General features: G+C 41.7%; 1 protein-coding gene across 4 annotated transcripts in view; it reads right to left on the reverse strand.

The window, feature by feature from the left end:
- The window catches only part of PPP2R2C (protein phosphatase 2 regulatory subunit Bgamma), a 286,843-nt gene that overhangs the window by 194,358 nt on the left and 72,186 nt on the right, over positions 1 to 20,299 (reverse strand). Inside the window, exon 1 of one of the 4 annotated variants that reach the window (XM_073342569.1) lies at positions 19,946 to 19,962. The exons of the other annotated variants lie outside the window; for them this stretch is intronic. The gene's annotated coding sequence lies outside the window, so the exon portion shown is untranslated. Of the gene's footprint in view, positions 1 to 19,945; positions 19,963 to 20,299 lie in introns of those variants that run through there. 4 annotated transcript variants of the gene reach the window in all.

Here is a 20,299-nt window from a genome sequence, read left to right on the forward strand (position 1 = left end):
CCCGAGTTTACCAATTCACTAAAAATCCTTGAAATTGCAAGCCCAATAGCATGTGCCAATTTCTTCAATATTCTTGGAGAGAAAGTCTGGACAGCAGTTTTGCTTCAAGCAGAGATGCAAAATATTTAAAAAAAAAACAATTAAGTAGTGAGTAGTAAAATTACATATGAATATTCAAGGCATGGAAGTATTATAAGATGGAGAAAGGGATGCGTTGTACACAAATTGAGCAATATGTGCTCAACACTTCATATATTCCTCTAAATAATAATAAATTTCAATTGTACCCTAGTAGTTATGTCAAAGGCCCAGAAAAGAAAATAAAGACAATAAGATCTATATTCTAGAATAGTGCAAATGATCTGCTCATATAGCCATAAATAAGGGGTGGGCCCATACCATGAAGTGCCAAACCAGACATGTTTTTCCCCAAAGCTCAGGGGTGTTGGGATCCAGTGTTTTGGTTTGCCCCTGTCTCTAATGCAAACATGCACACACTGAAATTGTAAGAAGACTTAACTACTTAGAAACCGCGACATTATGAAAATAATTCTGATGGCATACTAAATTGAAACAGGACAATATTATATATTAGTGTTTCTAAATAGATTTCTTAAAACCATTGCAGAAACAAAGAAAAAGGAAGGTAAGTATTCTAATTGTTATAGCAACTTTGTTCACAGGCACAGCTGAGTATTTTATGGGGGGGGAGGGGAATATAGGGTATGCTGATATTCCTAAATTATCTCAACACAGTGGAACTAGTCCAGGCTTGGAGATATACACGGTTCTACTCATTAACCTCATGATTTTTGTTCATGTTGAGATTTATGCCGAGACACTATTTTCTAAGCAAAAAGAAAAGGAGGACTTGTGGCACCTTAGAGACTAACCAATTTATTAGAGCATAAGCTTTCGTGAGCTATCTGCTCTCCCATTAACCGTGGTAAAATGATCCAAACGCTCTTGGAGTTTCAACGTGTACATAGAATGTGTTACTGAAAACAAAAATAACTGGATTAAAAATGTCAAACCATGATTAAACAACAAACGTGAGTGTTTCCAAAATAAGAACAAAGGTGTGTGTGCATACATACATACACTGTATGTTTACTAGTGTACAGCAAGGATAGAGGGCCTGACCCAAACCCCGCAAAGCTATTAACCTCACTGGGCATACAACTAGGGCAATATACAGTGTGTAATATCCTGTGTGGTCTTCAAAGAAGGAATAAGTAATAGACTATGTTTGAGAAAATACACAAATTTCATACAAAGTGATTACATAAAAAAACAGCTCCGCTGTTTTTTTCAGAAGCCTATTACTTGTATGAGAAACAAATTACTTTAAAACAGATATTAAAATATCATTTTCATTATTTCCTCATTCTACCAGTTTATTTTAATGATTTTGTGATAAAAATGATGCATTCAATGACAGAGGTTATATCTGAGAGGCTCCCTTAACCCCACAGGAAAGAATAAAAGCTATTCCAGGGCTCCCTGGGCACTAACAAGTCGACTTAATGGCATATGTTTGTAGAATCACTCAAGTGGGGAGTCTAGTCAACCTTACCACCTCATCTCACCTGATATGGGGTGAAATACTGGCTCCATTTTTCAATGGGGGGGATTTTTGCCTCTCACTTCAGCGGGGTCAGGATTATATCCGTGGAGACTTCAAGACATTTTGCCCCTAAATCAGAAATTTCTTTTCAATAGAAGAACACAGAATGGGGGACCTACTGAGCGGAAAAGGGCTCCCTTCCATCTAAAGTAGTGGTTCTCAACCAGGGGTCTAGGGCTCCCAGAGGGGCCATGAGCAGGTTTCAGGGGTTCGCCAAGCAGGACCGGTGTTTGACTCGCTGGGGCCCAGGGCAGAAAGCCAAAGCCCTGCTGAGCAGGGCTGAAGCCCAGGGCCCTGAGCCCGCCACCTGCGGCTGAAGCATAAGCCTGAGCATTTTAGCTTCCTAGGGCTCCCTGTGGCATGGGGCCCTGAGCAATTGCCCTGCTTGCTACCCCTTAACGCCATCCCTGGCTTTTATATGTACAAAACAGTTGTTGTGGGACAGGTGGGCGTGGAGCTTTTATAGCATTTGGGGGGGCCTCAGAAAGAAAAAGGTTGAGAACCCGTGATCTAGAGCACAAATGCGGACTCATCAGCCCTTCCAGTTCCAAGGCAGTTTTGCCCGTCACCTTCATCATGTAATCAGAGGAGGAGTATGGCTTTGGATGACAGCCCAGGCTCATGCTCTTACAGGTTTTAACGGATGTAAACACACAGTCAGACAGCAGAAGGAATGGCATTTGCGAACCAGGTGGGCAAGTGACTTGGGGGTTTTTTTGTTTTGAGTTTAAAATACAGCTGGTTTCTAGAGTTCTGCAAGCTGCAAACTTTGCTGTTTATTCTTCTGCTTTAAAATAGTCATTGCTCCTGCTCAGAGCAGTAACAGGGATATGTGTACACAGCAAATAAATATAGTCAAGGACAGGCTATCCCAAGTCTGTGTCCATTCATTTCTCTCTCAGCAAAGAAATAAATGTGCTACCGATGTCCAAATATTCCCGAGTACTCAGAAGCCATGACAATCGGTGTCAAACTGGACAAATATTTCCAGCGGGAGAAATTTAAATTGGTAAAGTTTTGAGGTTCTTACTTGAAAATGAGATGAAAATATAGCTGCCTACTAGCAGAAATTAAAGCTGGTATGGAAATTTCATAAGAGGAATTAAGAGACGGCCTGGAAACTGGCCAAAAAGAGATCAAAGCAGCTTTAGCAGCATGAAACGAGGAATCAGCAATACACAAAAGAAGACTTCAAGGCAGAGATCCACATTAGATTAGGCACAAACCTGCAGTTTGGGTACAAGGTTAAACAAGCCACGGATAACTCGAATATGTTCTTGTGAGACTTTGGCCCCAAATGACAGGAATTTCAAAAGGGTCAGTTTTATATGATTTTCACCATCCTTGTCACAGCTGAAATAGAAATATTTTGGATCCAGCCCAGACCAAGAACTATAGGAGTGGACTTGAATCCAGGAAATTGAATTTAACTCCCTTCCTCAACCTCAGAGGATTATTGAATTTGAAGTTCTGATTCAGGGACATCTTTAGTTGAATGTCAACATTAAATGTTGGAATTAAATGTGGAATTCAGAGGAATTACATAGACATAGAATATCAGGGTTGGAAGGGACCTCAGGTCAATATTGGTACAAATATGAGATGCATTAGATCCAGGCCACCTAAAAATAGTAGGAAGAAGAGGTTCAAATATTGAATCAAAGTGATTACACACACATGGAAACTAATGGCAGCAAGTGGCTTTAGAAGGAAGATATGGTGGAAGTATAATTCTCCGGGGGTACAGGCAAGGTGAGCATGCAGAGTTTCTCCAGTGCTGTTCAGTACACTTCAAAGGTGGAGCAATAAAAAGGACAGAAACAAAAGAAAATCAGGATTTCTTCTTCTAATCCAACTAAGAAATAGGTTGCATTACATTGGTGCAACACAACATTGATAGTACAGGATGCCAACTTCACCAAGAGGTGCCTTGTTTGTCAATTACAGAGGTAAGGGGCTCTACTAGCAAAATGAATCTGACGTTGAACCTTCACCCAGTCCCTTGGGCTCACCCATAATTCTAGTTAAAGAAAAAAAACATGGTGGGTGGGATTGTCAAAAGCACTCTGTGTTGGCTGAACACTGCTCCAGTTGAAGTCAGTGGGGGAGTCCCAGCCCTCTGTGTGTACACAGAGTCACTTAAGAGTTTAAAGGATTTATTTGCCATGAACAGATGATTGATTGATTGGATGCAATAGCTGGTTTTTCATAATGGATCTGAAAAGTGGATGTCAGCGAGAAGTGGATCCAGAAGATAAAAGACAACAGCAGCAGGAAGGACCAAGGTAATTGGTAATTGAAAGCTGCTAAGATAGCTGCACGAAAATCTTTTTTGAAAGATGGTGAAACATTAATAGCTTTTCATCACTGTCATGGTCAGAGTGTGTGAGCAGATTTAATATTTGGACTGGTGTTATTATGGGAGTTATGTAAGGCTGATTTAAAAATCATACCTTGCATCTACAATCTTCTAACAGCTCATAAAAACAAGTACTGCGAGGCATTCTCCTGACAGCTTCTTTGCTACCCCTGGGTGACATTGTGGTTCATGCTAAATCTTCTGAATGGGAACTAATGTTCTGTGATAAGCTCAAGAATACTGAAGTGAAATTGAACACAAAGCAATGTGAGCTATTTCAGAAGCAGATAGCCTACATGTCATACAATCTGCACAGAAGAAATTTTCACTGACAAATCACAACTGAAACAATCAAAGTCTGGCCAACTTCCCGAACAATTACAGATGCACAGCGCTTTCTAATGCACTGCTCCTACCACAAAAAGAAGGTATTAGGCTTGATGCAGGAATTATTGAGTGAAAATCTATTGCCTAAAATTCATTTTTAGGCTCAACAATACAGAAAAACTACTAGTAACTAGTAAAGTGCAAACGTAACCCCTTTGAATGGTCAGATTGTAATCTGGTGCTGGCAGAGTGAGAGAGGCATTTATGACTGCTCCAGTGTTGGCTTACCCTTCTTGGGGGTGGGGGGGTTTAAATCCCTTTCCTACTACACAGGTACTACAGATGTACCTGCTCACAGATTATAAGTGGTTTTGTTGCAAGTGCAAGAAATAGAAATAGAGGTAGGAACAGAGCTGGAACATTGCGACAGTAAATTCAGCAGAGATTTATTTAACCAGGAAGGCACTTTGGGCAATAATAAAATCCATTAACAATCTCTATTATTTGTATGGAAGGATAAATATGCACACATAGACCACTGGATTTTTACATAAAAAGTGCCACTGATACACAGGAATGCCTACTGGCAAATGAAGATTTTGCATGACAACTGTCTGCCTTTTCTTTAACAAAGATACAGCCTAACTATGATTCTCATCTGAAAAGTATAATCGCCAAGCAACAAAGACCCAGCCTCTACAAGTGCCTGAATCTTATGAATTGGTTGGTTTAATTGAATCAAATGTTTTTCTCTGCTGTGTGATATGGAAGGCAGCAAACATGCAGGAATGGTGGGCTGATGGAGATCGACTCATAAGAAAAAGGTGGGTAAATGCTGGTATTTCCTTCCCCCATCCCCACACACACTATCACTACATGTGACAGCAACTCAGGAGTTCAGCTCCATGTAGAAGGGAAGAGGAGTTGATGTAACAGCCATTAAATAAACTGTTCCCCTTTCAGGGCAGCATAGCTGGCAAAGCAAGACACATTGTAAGTTTCAGCTGGCCTGAGCAGCAATAAATTCCCTTCCTGCCCTGTGTAGAATTTGCAGCAGCACCAAGCTGGAGGTATCCACCAAAGCGACATGCTGCCAGTGGGACTAGAGAACAGGGGAGGGAGCACAGAGGCAGATGGAATCTCCATGGTCAGCCAAAGATCTACTGTATTTACTATGCTTTTCTCTTTGAGTATTAGCTGACTTCCTGACCCCTTCACAGCACTGCTAGTCTCACTTCTCTAAGCAGAAGAGTAGCAAACCTAACAAAGCCTCTGAAATAAGTGAATACTTTTTTCTCCTTCCATGGCTTTTTTATGCAGAAGAGGAACTCAGGCTCATGATACATAGCTTGGGACTACATGCAACTTTGACGAGAATCACACTCATGCAACTTAAGGGAAAACTAGGCCCAGAGCAATTAATTATGTGACACAGCTAATTACTTTGAGTAAGGTACAAACAGAGGAAATCGATGAAACATTAAAAATGAAGATTCTTTTTTCTTGCAGTCAATAAATACAGGCTACCGTTTCCTGTGATCCGGGGAGATCAAATGTGGAAGACAGGTGGTCTCGGGATTATGAGTTGATTAAAGACCTCAGGAGGGTTGTTGGATTACTGGTTGTGAAGAAATATTAGGATGACAGGTATATTGCTTATCTTTGAGTTTCTCTCTTTTTGCGACTGTCTATTTCACTGTGTAAATCAAACTCCATACATCCTTTCCTCACTAAAAACCATGCTTGTTTGGGATTTGTTTTTAAAATGAAATAGCAACAAAAATAGAGCAAAAATATGCTATGCTCTACAGAATGTTCAAAGTTTTCAATGAGTGGATCTTTGATGGTGTAAAATCTGAATAAGTGAAATAAAATATGTAATATCCTCTATTATCCTCTAGTAATTATGTGAAAGAACATGTGTATCTAATTTGACAGGTTTCAGAGTAACAGCCGTGTTAGTCTGTATTCGCAAAAAGAAAAGGAGTACTTGTGGCACCTTAGACACTAACCAATTTATTTGAGCATGAGCTTTCGTGAGCTACAGCTTGTGAGCTGTAGCTCACGAAAGCTCATGCTCAAATAAATTGGTTAGTGTCTAAGGTGCCACAAGTACTCCTTTTCTTTATCTAATTTGAGTTTTCTTCAACTAAGGCAGGAATTGGCCCACAGTACACAGCAAATCAGGTCAACAATGACTCCCCATACAGAATTTCATCAGAACCACCACAGACAACTTTGTGTGGGAATTACACCTCTCCCTCTAGTGGCTGGTTCACAGGATAGGAGTCCTCAATAGCTACCAGCTAAAGGAGTTACTCCTCTAGTTCAAAGGAAAAAGGCTCATTCATTTTGGCAACGAAGGCCATCGGTTGTCTTCAGTGGTGACCCTTGATGGCAGCTGTTTGTGAAAAAGGCCAGACATTGCTGGTTCTCACTAAAAAGAGCATGTAGCTGAACACTATTCAACTCCCTTTCGAACATTTTCAGAGAGACACACTACCGTCAGCTACAAGGATGTTGGTTTGCAGGCTTCTGTGTGGTTTCTAGACAAATTCAAACACAGAAGGCTTTGTAACTCTGAGTGATGGTTGCTAGACTGCATAACAAATCAACACAAACCCTAAGTGGCAAGAAAAGAAACACATATGTCATTCAGCTCTCCAACCATGCTGCACTGATCAGTTGCCTTGTTCCTCTCTGTCTCAGCTACCTGCATTCCATTACTCACATATCTTCACCCTCATCCTGAACAACAAAGAGTCTGCCTTGGCTTCTGCCTCTGTTAATTGGTTAATGATTAATACAGAATTGGTGTGGTTTTCATAGTTGCCCTGTACAGTGTTTTGTATTGGAGTGTAAAATTAGTTAGGCATCAGATTGCATAGAATGGTGCAGTTCACAAATGATAGCTGAGTGATGTTTTTCTGAATGCTTTGAAAAACAATGTTAAAAGGATAATTATGATATTCGTGACTGTTCTGAAGTTGGTGGTAATTTTTATGAAGAAATTACAGAATTGAACTCTGAAAATGGCTAACCTTGGCAAAACTCAGGTTGTGTGTAATTTAAAACGTTCAAAAGTGCCCTATGCCCTACATGTTATCAGATTGTGTCTGTGTGCACGTGAATGTGTACTTTGGAGTTTGTGGCAAACAGTCATTTTTAAGCTACAGGTTTCAAAGAAAAATTTGGAAATTTTTTTGCAATATTTCAGAAAGGGAACATCTTTTACTGTCACCCATGCACTTCTTATTTTACTAAAGAAAATCACATACACTCCATTGTCCTCTGAAGAGTTAGTGTGCCACTCTGGAAAAAGAATTCAATCATCAAGTGTGAAATGCAGGAATTTTAGTCCTGTTATATGGGCAAATCTCAATGCAACCTGAACTACGGAATCACTAATGACACCTCTATAATGGCATGTACAATAGAAAAGGTCATAGAGGAGTTTTTAAACTAAGGGCTGGGGGAAGAAGGTACAGAAGTGTGGAGGAGCACACAGTTCAGACAAAGACATCCTTCAGGGAAGGATTTATTAAATGGATTCTCAATATCCTAGTAAAAAGAAGTTGATAAAGTACAGGTAGGAACTGAAGAGAAACGGTCATAGAAAAAGTCTCATTCAATTACATCATGTGAAGGCAGACAACTACATATTGACACATTTTATAAGTGCTTTTATTCAAATATTACATCTCAATACTAAGATGGATGAACTTGAGTTCCTGGTATTAAATGAGGATATTGATTTTAGCAAGGAGGCCTGGCCTCCCTCAGAGGCGGACGCAGAGGGAACGCCGCAAGCCACCTGGCGGGCGGAACCAGGAGGGCCATGCCCCACACGGCGGAAGCAGCGGGGCAGGACAGGAAGAGGAAGTATAAAAAGCTGGCTCAGCAGCTCAGTTGGGAGGGAGCTGCTGAGGAAGACAGATGCTTCTTCTGCGCTACCGGAGCAGGACGCCAAGGAGAACCCCTGCTGCCCCGAGGACTGGCCAAGTTTCTAAAGACCCCTGCCCCTCCTGCTACCAAGGAGCTGCTACCGTTACTCTTGGCGGTATATCCCGCGGAGACAGAGGACGACCCCTGGATGCAAGTACACCCAAGGGGGAGAGTAGGAAGGAGCCCAGGGGAACCAGACTACCGTCTGGCTGTGGTGCCGCCAGAAACACGGTCAGCATGTTGTGGGTGGATTTCCCCCTAACCCAGTGGCAGACCCCTCTGCCACTGTTAGGGCCCTGGGCTGGGATGCGATGGAGTTGGGCAGGCCTGCGTCCCCCACCCCTGGGGTGGCAGTACTCCCCCCCGCTCCTTAGGATAAGAGGCCTGTGCTCTTCAGTCACCCCTGCTGGAGCCCCATAGACTGTGTTTGGGACTACAGCTCTGCCTGACTGCAGGCCAGAGCCCTGATTACTGCCCCAACCTGCTTGATGTCTGGGCTTATAATTTAGCACCGCTCTGTTTTAACCACCTGCCAGAGCCCAGACTGTTTGCAGCCCCTCCCTGCTTGAAGCCTGGGGCCCACTGATTATCACTAATTCCCTCTTTCTTTGTTTCGAGCGTACTCTAGCAGACCAGATTGCGAGGAGGCATGGCCTCCCTCAGAGGTGGACACAGAGGGACAGCCACCCCTGCCAACATTGATATAACAAGCATCACAAACTTGGTTGAACAATGATAATCAATGGGGCATGGTAACACTAGGGTACAAGATATATAGGAATGACAGAGTAGGTCAGGGGAGTGGGCGGGTGGGGGAGTGGCATTATATTTGAAAGAAAGCATAGAGTCAAATACAATAAAAATCTTAAATGAATCAAACTGTACCACAGAATCTCTATGGATAGAAATTCCATGCTTTAATAACAGTAGGAATATACTACCAATCACCTGACCAGAAGGGTGACTGTGATTATGAAATGCTCAGGGAGACTAGAGAGGCTACAAAAACAGACAACTCAATAATGGGGAATTTCAACTATTCCCATATTGACTGAGTATATGCCACCTCAGGATGTGATTCAGAGATAAAATTTCTAGACACCAGGATCAGCTAGTCTTGGAACCCACCGGGGAGAGGCAATTCTTGATTTAGTCCTAAGTAGTGCACAGGATCTGGTCCAAGAGGTGACTATAGCTGAAGCACTCATTAACAGCAACCATGAGAAAGCTAATTAAACTGAAATTAAAAAGGAACAGTCACAAGAGTGAAATGCCTGCAAGCCGCATGGAAGCTTTTTTAAAAACACCATAACTCAAATTAAACATATCATTCCGCAAAGCTCCCAGAAGCAGCCAGCATGTCCCCACGGCCCTTAGGCGGAGGGGCAATCAGAGAAGCTTTGCGCTGCTGCCCTCGCCCTCCAGTGCCAGCTCCGCAGCTCCCATTGGCCAGGAACCATGGCCAATGAGAGCTGTGGGGGCCTACGATTAGGAGCCAGACATTCCAGCCGCTTCCGGAGGGAGCCTGTCTTAGCCCTGCTATTCTGCCAACAGAGTCGCATGAGGTAAGCGCTGCCCAACTGGAGCCTGCTCCCCAACCCTCTGCCCCAGGTCGGAACCCCCTCCTGTGCCTTAACTCCTTCCCAGAGCCCGCACCACCACCCTCTGCCCCAGCCCTAAGCCCTCTCTCTCACCCAAACACTCTCCTGGAGCCTGCACCCCCACCTCCGGCTTAGCCCTGAGCCCCCATCACACCCCAAATGCCTCATTTCTAGCCCTACCCCAGAGCCCACACTCCAAGCCAGAGCCCTCACCCCCTCCCGCACCCCAACCCCCTGCCTAGTGAAAGTGAGTGAGGATGGAGGAGAGTGAGCAATAGAGAGAGGGGGATGGAGTGGGAGCAGGGCCTCAGAGAAGGGGCAGGGCAGGGGTGTTCAGTTTTCTGCCATTAGAAAGTTGGTAACCCTAGAGTGGGTAACACATGCAAGGGAAAGGGCACAGCCTAAAAATCATGCAGAGTCTGAAATACATGGGGAAAACTGGATCCAATCCCTGCAGTTCCCAAGGCATCTACGTGGAGGAGGAGAAAAAAAAATCAACCCCTCCATGCTGCTTAAAGGGCCCCAATACCCCTGAGAGCCTGGCTCTGAGGACACCTGGCTGCCACAGTCTCTTTCCTACCTCTCTGAAGGAACATTAGCTAACCACATGAATTTCCACCCTGAAATCCATCAGGGTTGAGGGAAGTGTGCTATATTAAGTAGATGCTTCACAGGTCCATTTCTACCCCTACCCCAGCTCTCAACTCATCTAGCCCTAGCAGACACAGCTGGTATCTCCCTCTGGCTCCTAGCCACAAGGGCAGCCAGGGAGGCTCCATGGCACACGCTACCCTCACCCACAGGTGCCACCCCCACAGCTCCCATTGGCCACTGTTCCTGGCCAATGGGAGCAGCAGAGCTGGCACTCAGGGTGGGGGCAGCAGGCAGGGCTTAGGGGCCACAGGGACATGTCATAGAATCACAGAAGATTAGAATCGGAAGAGATCTTAGGAGGTCATCTAGTCCAACACCCTGCTCAAAGCAGGACCAACCCCAACTAAATCATCCCAGCCAGGGCTTTGTCAAGCCAGGCCTTATAAACCTCTAAGGACTGAGATTCCACCACCTTTCTAGGTAACCCATTCCAGTGCTGCACCACCCTCCTAGTGAAACAGTTTTTCCTAATATCCAACCTAGACCTCCCCCACTGCAATTTGAGACCACTGCTCCTTGTTCTGTCATCTGCCACCACTGAGAACAGCCTAGCTCCAATCCTCTTTGGAACTGCCCCCTACCTTCAGGTAGTTGAAGGCTGCTGTCAAATCCCCCCCCCACTCTTCTGTTCTGCAGACTAAATAAGCCCAGTTCCTTCAACCTCTCCTCATAAGTCATGTGCTCCAGCCCCCTGCTCATTTCCGTTGCCCTCCTCTGGACTCCAATTTGTCCACATCCTTTATGTAGTGGGGGGCCCAAAACTGGACCCAGTACTCCAGACGTGGCCTCACCAGTGCCAAATAGAGGGGAATAATCACTTCCCTCGATCTGCTGGCAATGCTTCTACTAATCCAGTCCAATATGCCTTTAGCCTTCTTGGCAACAAGGGCACACTGACGACTCATATCCAGCTTCTCGTCCACTGTAACCTCCAGGTCCTTTTCTGCAGAACTGCCACATAGCCAGTCGGTCCCCAACCTGCAGCAGTGCATGGGATTCTTCCATCCTAAGTGCAGGACTCTGCTGCTTCCGGGAGCCGCATGGAGCTAGGGCAGGCAGGGAGTGTGTGCCGCTGACCTGACTTTAAATGGAGCCATGGTCCCTTTTAGACCGGGTTGTTCCGGTCGAAAACCGGACACCTGGCAACCCTAATACAGATCCAAAACCTCTGTTGTATAAATAATTCACAAAAGCCACTGAACTGCATGACACATGTGTTGTGCTGAAGGATTTCATTAAGGTATCCAGTCCCTGGATGTACATTTTTATTAACTGAATTTGCTGTAGTTAAAGTAGCCAAAAATGGCATCTTATTATTTGCATCTAAGATCCAGAAAATAACCTAGGAAATACTCTATCAGCAGAAATAACCCTGCCAAACAAAATTCTCTCACTATTTTAAACATATACCATAAAGTGGCTTGCCTGCTCTTCACTACTGTACAAGAATTACACAACTAACATGGGATAAACACTATAGAGAAAACGTCCACTAACGTAAAGATATTTAGAATCACGGCATTTCCTAAGCACACCCAAATCCCCACAAAGTACAGATTCTGGATCATGGAAAATATTAAACACAGCCGGACGATACAATGCACTTCAGCCAAACTATTTTCTTATTTAAAAATAGAAGGCTCTGCAACCAACTCCACTGTAATTTTCAGATTACCTGAGACAGCTGAATCACCTACTGCACTATCAATTCCCTGCCCAAAAACAACTCTGATATCAATCAGTAAATAACATCTTGGCTTAGAATAAATTCTCTATTCAAATCCTTATTAAAGCGGATAAATTAAGCAGAGGCAGAGAAATCAAGGATCCAGAAACCACTAATGACGCAGTAATGCAATGTAAGCAGTAATGATTTATCATCTTTTTATGACTGCAGTAAAGATACTCAGTTTTTTTTCTACTATAAAATATTCAGTGTTATTTTATCATGTTTCTCATCTTAAATTCATGTAGGGACCATAGCTATTCTACTCTAAATTCACCATTTATGTACATAATACATTACTGAACTATATTAAGACTTAAGGTTTGTATGGAAAATAAAACATAATGCAAGATATGCCTTCCTTTTCATAATGATGCATGTGCTGAATAAACTGCTCCTGCAGTGAACGATGACAACTGCTCTACGTGCACTATGTTCTTTAGTTTTACATTATTCAGTGCTTTTGAACTGTCAGTTTCAATTAGAAGAAAATCTACAAAGCTTGCATATATCAATATTTTATATATGCATTTTATACATGCAATGTTGACCTCTTGAACTTCAGAATTCATAACAAATATTGGGGGGTGGGGAGTTAAATTACTGAAACAAACAAGGGATCTTTTTTTCACTGAGGCACCTGTTGGCAGTTCTGGCAACTGGAAATTTGTGCTCCTTACTTGCATTTTTGTAGAGTTCATAATTGTGGAACTGGTATAACTTGGTCATTCTAGCGTGTCATACTCATTGTTCTTTGTGGGACACATTTGGGTGAGAGACTAACAAGTTCATATTCATGTACACAGGAGAACATTTACCACTTCCTAAAAAAATGTGTACCACTGGTCTGACATGGACTATGTAACCCTGTGTCCAATTTAAATATGAAAGAGTCCAATTCTCCAGTGTTGTGCACCCTGTGTAGTCAGTTACACCTTTGCAAAATGAAAGTAAAAAGTGTAGCAGCATTCTAATTTAATAGCATTTAAAACCCATGTTTCACAGGTGTGAATGAAAACAGAAGATAGAAAGCACTGAAGAATCATCCGCCCCACACACCCTAGTATTAAGTATGTAGGGACACTACTTTCTCCAAAAATACAATCCAAGCCCTCAAACATTTCGCAACACAGTGAATTTTAAAATGCTCTCTTGTGTATATCAAATGGCCAGTTGCTACACTAGTTCTTAGTTAAACAGGCCATCTTTCAAGCAACCAACAGCAAATGCATGCTGAGGGATCTTGCGGATTCTGGTCTAGAGTAAAGGCAATGGAATGGGAGTCAGGAAAATCTAAATTCCAATCCAGAGTCAGGAAATCTAGCCTTGGTTCTGCTACCAACTCACCCTGTAGGCTTGAGCAGGCCACTGAACAATGGAGTTGACAACACTTTTCAGTGTCTCCCAGAAATGGTATGAAAATTAGGTTAACAGTTTTTTGAATATGTAAACTCTACAGTATAAGCAACAAGTATTATTACACTGCAATTCACTTTGGGCCAGATCCTGCATCCAATGCCCACATTCCTCAAATCCTTTGAATAAGGGTTACAGGACTGAGCCTACCACTTGGATGGAATAAACCCTGTCTACCCAAAATGTTTCAGGGCCGTCCAAAATATTCACTTGATTGGAATTCTGGATGAAAGATTGATTGGATCCACTGCACACAGCACCATCTAAGAACATAACCGGAAGTTCTGGGATAAGGCAAGGTTGACCAGGGTTCACCCCTATTCATTTCTGATGTGGAGAGAAAACAGAGTACAAGTGATGAATGAGAATTAGTAAGAACATCCAGAGTTATAATACAAAACTTACTTTTTAAAAAAGGTCTATAAATCCTCAATCTTCAGGGCATAAAACAATCCCTAATCATTGATGGTTACAAGGAAACTTTCCCTGTGGACAGGTTATCCTCTCCTTTGTATCTTTCTTTGATGAAATTGGTACTAGCCACTCTCAAAGGCAGGATAATGGACAAGATAGACCACAACTTCTGATTCCAGTACAGCAATTCCTACACTCCTCTGTGTAGTAGAAGGAGAGAGCCTGTAGCACTGGACCTCGTGTAAGACCTGAGGCCTGAACCATAGTCAGCAAAGTCAGTCCATGCTATGACCATAAGTCAGGCCCTGTCATAAAGCAGACTCTTGTTTACAAATTCACTGTCCAGTACATGAACTTGGCAAAAGTAGAGCTAGCGTTGTTAAAACATGGACACTCCTAAGAAGTAGTAGGTACAGGGTATTCACGTAAACACATTCTACAAGACTAGTACAGGTACATCCCAACACAGACCAATGCCATAAACACAGTCCTGAGAGATGATTCAGGAACACACCAACCCCGTGTAAAGACAAGGATAGGAGAACAGAATGATGGATGGAGTTGTTTTGCTCAAACCAGTGGGTATAAGGGACGGTAACTAACCACATCAGGAGCGTAATAACTAACTTGTTTATATCAATGTATACAAGAGATCATAGGAGGGGCACCTTTGTCCAGCCAAGGGGCAAGCAGAAAGTCCCACTGCTGACTGAGCTGAGTCCATTGTCATGGGCATACATATAGTAGCATACTAGCATCGTGCTTCGTCAGCAATAAACCTGGCCGAGCACCTTCGCCAATGAACCGAGTCTGTGGTCTTTCTGTGTAGTACTACCAAGGTTTGCTGAGCCAGCTATCTGCAGGGCAGGTACAGTGTACAATGAGCACACACACAAGCCAACTGACAACACTCTGTAATACATATATGAGCAGAAGACTCTCTAGGACGCCATCCCTTCATCAAATAAGGAAGTTCTTTTATGTTTGAAGATAGTTATTAATAACAAGCTTACATATAAATTCGTTCCTGGCAGATGAAGATGGATAATTTCCTCCATCTTGGATTAAACAGGAATAGAGACTGATTATTTAAAAGTAAGGGCTAGACGAGACAGACATCCTGTTTTTTGTATGTCATGCTTTGATTTTCTTCCAAAAATATTCATGAAACCATTGCAAAGTTTCCAACATGTACAACATTTTACATAAAAATGGCATTTTCACACCGCACAACAAACATTTGTTTTAAATGGTTATAAATATGGTTCACCACTATATTCTATGCTTCATTATTAAAAATTCACATATTTCAGATACAGCATTTAAAGAGGTTAATACATCACTAACATGGCTACCACCTTTTAATAAAATCTAAACAATGGAAACAAATTCTAGAACTGTATTATTTGGTTATATAAATGGGTGCATAGTAAAGGTCAGATTCTCCTCTCAGTTATTTCCATGCAGCTATGCTGACTTTAACTGGACTTGTAGGGCCATAACTAAGGAAAGAGTGCTGCCCCATTTCTGCAAACAATGCAGTACAGCCAACCTTTCCATGTAGACCCTTTCTGTCAGGAACAGGAATGATCTCCAACAGAAACAGTGGAATGTGAAAATGTCACTGTTGAATTAGGGGCACAGATAAACAAATGTGCAGACCACACACTCCACTGTTAGGTCCTGTTTGCAGAAAGTGACTTTTCTGTGTGTTTTCAGAGAAAAACCTTAAAAATGTGAAAACTGAAAGTTAAACAATACCAGAGGACAAATTAAAAGAATCCCAAACTTATTTTTTAAAATATCATGGTTTTTAGGCCAATCTCAGGATTTTGGGGGATATGACACATGGATTTAAAACTCTTCGGGTTGGCAATTCCACCAACTTTCTGAGGATCAATTCTCTTGGTAAACTTGGGTCTTGGAGATGTTGTTTCCCCTGGATTCTCTCCCCCACTCTCCCACCATAGAGTTTTGTAGGCATTGTGGTGAATTTTTGTTAATTTTCTCTCTGTTTCTGCCAAGTACTAATCTACTGAACACAGGACAGCCAGAAATATAGTGCACATGCTCTAGAGAGCCATCTCATCTCTTGCCCCCAAAATATCCTCTCTGCCAGGAAAACAAAAAAGAGATTGTTTTTTCCGCCCCTCATCTAGGTCCCAATTCAGAAAGGTGCTCTAACTTTATGAATGTGAATTCACCTTACTAGGACTATTAAACAAACTAACTTTAAGCATGTGAAAAGTGTCAGTAAGACTTATTCTTTTCCTGTTCTCTCTGTTCTTCTCTGATCCATTCTAGACAGCACTGTACCATATTCCAGTGGTTCTCAACTGGGGATCTGGGGCCCCCTGGGGGGCCGCAAGCAGGTTTCAGGGGGTCCTCCAAGCAGGACCAGCATTAGACTTGCTGGGACTCAGGGCAGACAGCCAAAGACTGCATGGGGCTAAAGCCTTGGGCCCTGAGCCCTGCCACCCGGGGCTAAAGCCAAAGCCTGAGCAACTTAGCTTTACGGGGGGCCCTGTGGCATGGGGCCCCAGGCAATTTCCCTAATACCAGCCCTGACTTTTATAAAACAGAAAACCAGTTGTTGTGGCACAGGTGGGCCATGGAATTTTTAATAGCATATTCGGGGGGCTCAGAAAGAAAAAGGTTGAGAACTCCTGCCATATTCTCTTCTACTTCTCATTTCTATGGCTCATTTCCTGATAGTTTATTATTACTCTTTATTATTTGTATTACAGTTATACTTAAAGGTCCCAGGCATGGTTGAGGTTCCATGTTAAGAACCTTCTCTTCCCCAAAAAGCTTCCAAATGTAATTTATTCTCCTTCCATTCTTCTCTTCTGGTATCTCTCCATTTCTTTACTTGAAAAACAGCATCTTCTGCCTTCCCTGTTTTAGTCTGTGTCACAATAGACCTAATCCTCTATTCTTCACCTCCTTGTTCTGTCCTATGTTAACCTGTCTCTTCTCCTTGTTTCCCTACTCTCTTTAACAACGTTCTATAGCTGTAGAGGTCGTACATGATCTTTACAACGTATTTTCCCAGCACTGGAAAACTGTTCTCTGCTTCAAATGACATCCCTATGATTCCCACAGGTCCAGGAGTTTGGATGCAAGAGCAGAAACAGTACTGATAAAATATAACACAGCAGTGAAATTCACCTTTAGATTTTTTTTTAAAACCTATCTCTTGCACATGAAAACTTTGCAAAATACATTTTTTGTTTCAACTGGACATTTGAGTTTTTCTTGTTTTTTTTAAAAACTCACTTAAATGTAAAACATTTTTATGGGCTAAGATGAGAAAATGGTCCAAATTAATGCTTTTGTAATGCCATTAACTTAAGTGGAAATCTGTAAACACAACAGCAGGATCAAGTCCAAACAAGACACAGTTATGCTAAAACCTACTTCCCAGAAGAACCTTGACAAGCCAAACAAGAAGTTTTTAAAATAACCTAAATTCTAAAAATTAAGGTAAATCATAATTAGCCCAGATAACCCCAATGTAAATAAACGAAGTATAAACAATGGTGCTTGGAAGAGCGACCTTGGCATTAAAAGTAGCAAAAGTATATGCTCAAATCCTGCGTGCTTTACTCACGCAAATAGTACCACTGAAAACAACTGGTTCACTGGCATGAGTAGAATGAGCCAGATTTGGCACATAGTTTTCATATAAGGTATGAATTTGGATGTCACTTGGTCATTTAACTTTATATCAGTACTGTTATCCATCCACTGAAGTGGGGGGGTGGAGGAGGAGAGGGGGGAGAAGTGAAACAACACCATAATTGACTTCAGATGTCCTCTTGATTGTTGATTTATTTTCCCTAAGGAAAGGAGAGGGAAAAGTAAATAAAAAGGTCAGAAATGCCTTATTTCTGGAAGTGAATTTAGTTTGCTGTATGGGGTGGCAGGCATAGAAGTGAAGATTGAGGGAGTCTCTTACAGCAGTTTTAAATGTCTGAGTACAGGAGAAAATAAATTAAGTTACATGTGGACTCAGATATATCAAAACAATGGGTAATTTTAAAAAACGTTCTGAATAAAAAGCAAGAATTGTCTATTTTAAATCAACCAGATCAAAAAAACCTCTGCTTTGATCTAGTTTCATGGCAGAGGAAGGTGGGTAACAGGAAATTTGTATTCACACCCTATCAAAGAAAACCCAAGAGTTGTTTTACGCCAAAACAAAATTGTATGCCAAAATATAATCAATGCTAATTCTATTTCTGTGCCTGAAAGTTCTGTGTTAATTAATTTATGCATAATACTGAAGTGTGATAGGATAATGTGCGGTGATTGCTGTTCCCCTAGGACTTTTATGAAGGAGAAATGTTATCTTGGGAGGCTATTTCAATGACCAAAATCTTTGAATAAAGAAACAAATACTTCTTAATCCCCCAGTATATGTTCTAACAAAAGTTACATTAGTGAAAGATTAGAATTGCTGGTGGTTCCTTTTATGGGACTTTAAAACTGAAGGTATCCTCAAGAGCATGGTGGATTTCAGAGAAGAAAGGCTTATTCCTTACTTCCTGCTACTGATCAGTGTGGTCTTTTAATGTGTGTTGTGATCTCCGAGGTGTGAAGTTTACAAGATAATGGAGGAGAGAAGAGTTGTGTGTCAGGTTTTCCTAATTCAGCCTTTTTCCCTGAGACGTGTTACACTAGATGGAGCTGCTGAAGCAACACTTCCCTAACCCAAGATTTCCTCTGCCACCACTCCTCATGTTCAATCCACCAAATGTGTCATCCGGATTTCTGGGCATAAAGACAATATAGCTACAGCTGACATTCCTGTTTGAGGGTTGTTCTGATCCGATTCAGGCAGGTCAGTCCACACGTAATAATCATGGAAGAGCATTACTACCTTCTGCTCTGAATATCAACTGCAGCTAAAGAGCGAGCCACAGCCTTATTGTACACAGCAATGCTGACGAAATAGGATAATTTGTTTTTAAAAATCCACATATTGCAACACAAACATATTTTACAAAACGTTATTTACAAAATCCAAAGGGATTGTTTCCCTAAAGTTACCAAAACTATTAAACATATCAAAATGTACCCTGTCTTCTTGCAGTCTTCATCCCAACAAAGGCCCACAATTGCACCAAACATGCATTCAAACTTCAACATGTAATTCACTGCAGAAGTCATGCTGTACATCTTTGTAATTCTAGTATACATTTAAGAGAGAAAGTTTTGTCAAATGTTATTTTAACTAATCACAGCTCAAGAGTTAAAAAAAGAAAAGTAATCATAAAGCACCTTACAAACAACAAAACGTGATCCAAAAAAAACAAGGAAGAATTTAAAAAAAACCATGAACCAAAAAGCAAGAAATACCCTACAGGCAAGATTACCAAATGATTATACTGGCCAATGGTATTGCTTAGAGAGAACAAGCACAGCGTTTTGTTATTTTTTCTTTGAAAATCTGCCTTGTATTTCTAGTGCAGATAAATAATCCTGCTGTGCTCTGCATCCTGAAAAAAAAAATGCAAATCACAAATAATCAAGCTATTCTCAGCTGATCACATTTCAGGATGCAACATGACAGCATTAGATGACTGAACACTGATCAAATGACGACACAACCTGGAGATTCAATCTCAAGTGGTATTGATTGAACATGATGTTAAATATACTCCTATTACACAAGACTGCACTTACAATACTGCTGTTATTGCTGCAAAACACTGTGAAAACTACACACACAAATACATATTTAGAAGTCCATGATTACAAATAACCATACATTTCCTCTGTTCAAGCAATCTCACAATGGCCTATTTTTACCACCAACTTTTCAGCAATGAAATATGAAGCTGTGCAGTATCATGACCCAAGCTATGTACCTGGCTGGAAGGTAAGTTGGCTCTCAGTGTAAAATATCTGTCACCTGCAGATGCATCCTCTTTTATGTAACAAGCTACCAGCCATTGAAAGACAAACTGCAGTTCTCTCTTTTCCTCTAATCCTTTGCACGTACATAGAGGCTGAGAGGAAGCCACTAGTATTCCGAAGATGATGTATACATAATTGCTTCTAGATTTATACTGTTCTCAAGGAAACAAACACAGCAATTTCTGTGATGTTCTGATACAACTGTCAAAATTAGATGCACATCCTTCAATAAATCACCAATACAGTTAATATTACGATTATTTTTGAGTTTTGAGCTAACAAGTCTTTTTTTTTTTTTTTAAACA

This window comes from Lepidochelys kempii, chromosome 4 (assembly GCF_965140265.1).
Source record: "Lepidochelys kempii isolate rLepKem1 chromosome 4, rLepKem1.hap2, whole genome shotgun sequence".
In the NCBI taxonomy this organism is placed as follows: Eukaryota; Metazoa; Chordata; order Testudines; family Cheloniidae; genus Lepidochelys; species Lepidochelys kempii.